Source organism: Nylanderia fulva, unplaced genomic scaffold, assembly GCF_048542155.1.
Source record: "Nylanderia fulva isolate GAGA-0341 unplaced genomic scaffold, ASM4854215v1 Scaffold236, whole genome shotgun sequence".
In the NCBI taxonomy this organism is placed as follows: domain Eukaryota; kingdom Metazoa; phylum Arthropoda; class Insecta; order Hymenoptera; family Formicidae; genus Nylanderia; species Nylanderia fulva.
The window spans coordinates 66,908-72,504 of NW_028190300.1; the positions used below are offsets into that span (position 1 = coordinate 66,908).

Below are 5,597 nucleotides of genomic sequence, written 5' to 3' on the forward strand. Positions count from 1 at the left end.
TTTAAGCCAAGGGCAGATAGGTAAAGACCAGCCGATAAGCTATGCTTCAAGAGTATTAAATGACGCCGAGAAAAATTATTCTACAATAGAAAAAGAATTATTGGCAATAGTATACGCTGTACAACATTTTCGACCTTATCTTTACGGTAAGAAATTTAAACTAATAACCGACCACAAACCGTTAACTTGGCTTCACAAATTAAAAGATCCGACCTCACGTTTAGCAAGATGGAGAATTAAACTAGCCGAATACGATTACGAAATAATTTATAAACCAGGCAAAATAAATGCCAACGCAGATGCTTTATCAAGGAATCCTACGACAAATATATACCCAATCCATACCTCATATAATGAAATTGAAGAATGTCCAGAAGACGACGAAGCGAGACGAAGAAATGCTAATCCTAAACCTTTGCCAGCTTCACCAAGAAGAGGGACGATGAGAGACGAACCGGAACCAATAGTTACAGGAATGCACACACGTCACATGGGAAATTCAGACGGCGAAAGCATTCCATTTACAAAGAAAGAATTAGAGGAACCTCCCTTTATCGAGCACATAATTCATGCAGAAATACATAATAATCCATCGGATCAATCAGATAATACTAGATGTTTACAAAATGCCGAGACGTCGGACATCGGAAATAACATCCAAGATCTCCTACCCGAAACGGAAAATAATAGCGGAAGTAATAACATGAATGCGCCTATTCCATCAATAACTATACCACTCGACCTTTTAGAAATCATAAATAATTTAGAACGAGATACCGAACAGAACGAAATTTATCAAACTAAAGATGACTGCGAAGATTTGGCACAAACAATCGAGGATGACAAAAACAATTCGGAAATCAACAAAGATCACTGATGACTGCAATGATCCAGGAGACGATCAAGACGACCTTACTACTGATGATGAGTACGACGAAGAAACCGTAAGATGAGAAGGACGAAGAGAACAACGACAGCGACGATGACAATGACAATAACATGACTTACAATGAATTTAATGCAGACGAAATAACATACGAGACTGAAAAACGAGTAATGACACGCGGACAAAGACATAGTATAATAAATAGTCGAGATCACATTTTTATGAGGAAGGAGAATTATTTATATTTTTTGACTATGGACGGTAAACCGTGTGACGAAGGGTCAAGACAACTTCAGACGCGAAAGATAGTACCAAAAATAAAAGAGGGTAAAGTAGGGAACTTTGAAGTTATTAAAAAGGGAAATGGATTTCATTTGATTTTTATTTGCAAAGAGAATATTAAAGATAAAGTAGCTAGAGATACGATATTAGAAATTCCAACTAAGTTACGAAAAATAATAAAGAAACATTCAATTAAAATAATAAATATAGCAAAATTCAAAGAGCTAGATGACATAAATTGGGCTGAAATATTAAGTCAAATTCGCGAATCAATACTTGGAACTTCAACTAAATTAGTAATATGTCACGGACTAGTAGCAACTCCGGAAGTTGAGAGACGAAAAAATATTATAGAAGAAGCTCATTCATCAAAAATCGGTGGACACAAGGGAATAACTAAAACTTACAATCGAATCAGGCAAAATTTTTTTTGGAATAATATTAAATCTGACGTTCGAAGTTATATAAATCAATGCCTGCAGTGTCAAACTAAAAAGTTAGTCAGAGTAAAAACCAAACAGCCTATGCTAATTACTGACACACCGTTTTCTTTCCTTCGAAAAAATATCAATGGACATAGTAGGACCCTTACCTGAAACAACCAAAAAAAATTCCTATATCCTAACAATCCAAGATCACCTTACAAAATTTTCCCTCGCCATTCCTTTAAAATCCATAACCGCGATTCAAGTCGCCGACGCATTATTAAAATATTTCATTTGCATTTTTGGAGCACCTAAAATAATTTTAACTGACCAAGGAACTAATTTTATGAGTAATCTAATGAAAAGATTTGCTAAACAATTTAAAATCAAACAATATAGAACTACGGCTTTCTATCCACAAGCTAATGGAGCTTTAGAACGGTCACATTTGGTGCTAGTTGAATATCTAAAACAATACGTAGACAAATTCACAGAATGGGACGAATTATTAGAATACGCAGCTTTTTCTTATAACACCAGTATTCATGAATCTACTGGATATACTCCGTACGAGTTGGTATTTGGCAAATTGGCCAGACAACCGTCCAGTGAAATAACGGATAATGTAAAAGAAAGAACGTACGATGATTATCTGTGTCAATTAATAACGAGTATTCACGACTTACAAGAATTGGCTCGAGAATGTTTAATTGCATCAAAAATAAAATCTAAATATTATTACGACAAGAAAATCAATCCTCAAGCATTTCAAATAAATGATCAAGTCTTTCTTTTAATCGAGCCAAAGAAAGGGAAATTAGGCGACCAGTATTCAGGTCCGCATATCATAACAGATATTTTACCTAACGGGAATATAAAAATTTTTGCTAAGGGAAAATCGAGAATTGTTCATTCCAATAAATTACAAAAAACAAAACGAGGTTGAACATGCACCACGCAAGCATTTTCAATCTCGAAGCAACTAATCAGATACTTTTACTATTGTATTTAAAACAGATGAGGGCAATAAATTGTCTCACCGTCATTGGAATTCTTTTCATCCACGATACATATGGAATCATCGGATACGATTGCGGAACAGCAAACCTCAACATAACAACCGTATCATTGTTAGACGTAGAAAAATGTAACATACCTCTAATAGAACCACATGTAGAAGGAATACCTATACAATTGTTACAATTATCAAAATTCGAATCTTCAAATGTAATCCAATGTAAAATTGCAATTTCAAGAACTGTTTATCATTGCGGCATGCATTCACACGTATCTACTGTACACAACGCGCACGCGGAATATATATTTGAAACCACACTAGACCAATGTAAAAGTATGCATGAAACCGGAACACTTATCATAAATGTTAATAACGTAATTAATGGATTAAAAGTAAATCAAACGACATCGCGACCTGTCGTTTTAGCAGGATCCGTAACAACCGACGGAAAATGTTCGGGAACACAATATTCGGATCCTTACGGTTCATGGCAAAATGTAGTTGTACAAGGAATAATAACAATTACTTTGACTTCTCACCAAGCAATGATTAATGTCGAAACAAACCGAATTCATTTAAAGACCGGAACAAGTTGTAGATATTCAAATGGTAATTGCATAGATATTGAAGGACGATACACTTTTTGGGAAACTATACCTAACGATAATTGTAAATTTAATCACTATGATGTACTATACGAAGGAAAAGCAAAAAAAATGGTTAGTAAATTGAATGACAAACTACAAATAATTTATTCCTTGTCAACACAAGATGTCACCTTTGCACTTACACAAATCGGCGAAAAGTTTTTTTGTGGATACACTCTAATTAAAACAGAACATCCAAAATTATTAATTTTAGAAATGATTAAAGGAGAATCTTTCGTACGTAAAAAACCATTAGCAGTAGAAAACATAGATATTTTTGCTTACGTTAACTCAAAATTCGTATATGTAGAGAAACACATCCGCACACAAATAAATTACCTATACACCGACATATTAAAACAACGCTGCGACCTGGAGCGTCAAGTAATGAAGAACGCACTCAGCCTAGCTATTCAATCACCGGACGACTTCGCTTACCAAATCATGAAGGGGCCAGGATATATGGCAACGCTTTCTGGAGAAGTCGTACACGTCACTAAATGCACTCCTGTAGACGTAAAAGTACAACACACTCAGGAATGCTACCAACAACTGCCTGTATTAAAGGGAAACGAAACATACTTCCTAGCACCACGAACTCACATATTATTCAAAACGGGAACGCAAATCACGTGCAGCAGAATACTTCCAACCATGTATTTTCTAAACGACGGATGGTACCGCATAACACCAAACGTCGAATACAGCAAGACACCTGAAATAATAAAACCAATGACGAAACCAACCTGGCATTACAGCGATCCTGGAGCTTTGGCTGCCAGTGGCATCTACACTAATCAAGATCTTGAAAACTTAAGGGATCATATTATGTTCCCGGCGGAAAAAGCTGGAATATGAAACACTATGGCACGTGGCGTGAAAGGAGAACCTACACTAACACAAGGAATATCGCTCTCCCACCTAATGGACGAAAACACTCTACACAAAATCACAGAAAACGCTTGGAAAAAAATTTGGGGAACCTTTTTATCCTTTGGCAACGCAACCTCAGGCATAATCGGCATTTATTTCTGCATAAGGACGATAAAACTAGTAGTGGACACCATGCTGCATGGTTATGCATTACACACTATATATGGATGGTCAATACATCTGATCGGAGCACTTTGGGATTCAGTAACAAATTTATTACTTCACATGGCACGAGGGGTGCCCAATAACAAGGAGGACCAGAAGAAAGAAGAAACACAAAATTCATCTCATCCGGGCAGACGAGAAAATACACAGACAACAAACACACCATACACACAACTCTCACAATCTCCCATATGCGAATTTTCTGTAAAAAATGAAACACAAAATATGAAAGAAGTCGATATCCGCAAAGAATCTCATAGTGCATATCCACGGCTATAAAAAAAAAAAAAAAAAAAAAAAAAGAAAAGAAATAAGGTAGAACTATAAGTTTTTTTTCTTCTTATTTAGTTATATTTAGTAATTATTTTATATTCCTTTTATATTATCCAGTTATATCTTAATTATTATAGATTATATACTCTTTAACGATATATCTAATATACAAACTACAAATTTTTTTTTCTATCTTTGCGTAATTTAGTATTAAGATTATACTATTCGATCGTATCTTAGTTACTACAGATCACGTATTCGCGATTGCACATCGTTTTTATTATAATTCATACGCGGAACACAACGTACCGCGTATGACTTAAGGGGGAAGGTGTCACGTACCGACAAATTTTCATCGCTCTCGGTTAGATTTATCTTAACTCAAACTAACATCCGATACGCGGGATCGCTAGAATTTGCTTATCGTCACGTATTGACAAATTTTCATCGCTCTCAGATCCTAAACTAACATCCGATATGCAGGATCGCCAGAGTTGTTTATAAACCTTATAAACAAACCTTATAAACAAAATCTTATAAACAAACCGAGATAAGGGACCTCCCTCCTTCAAAATTCATAGATGGAGGTGGTAAAATTTCGAGTATAAATAGGGCTAGAAAAACGCTGTGCATCGCAGTTGAAATCTTGACGAAACCTCTGTCGTAACTATAGTTCCGCGAACTTCGACTGTCATCCTTCGTTTCCTTATTCTTACGACTAATCCAGTACTTTAGACTTATAATTTTGTAACCACTCATAGAATAAAAGGTAATTGATAATACCACAATAAGCTCAGTTATTTGGCATCTGATCCGAGTAAAATTTACATATAACGTAGGACATCTCCGAGAGCGGGGAACGGCCTTTTCGCTGACAAAGAGTGTAGCGAATTGGTAACCGGCGCTGCCGAAGAGTGTAGCGCCTACGAACACTGCTCTTGGTGTATGAAATTATTTACCATTACTCT

General features: G+C 35.7%; 1 pseudogene; it reads left to right on the forward strand.

Annotated features, from left to right (window-relative positions):
* Positions 1 to 3,327: 3,327 nt before the first annotated feature.
* On the forward strand, positions 3,328 to 4,635 carry LOC146723076 (uncharacterized; annotated as a pseudogene).
* Positions 4,636 to 5,597: the final 962 nt, after the last annotated feature.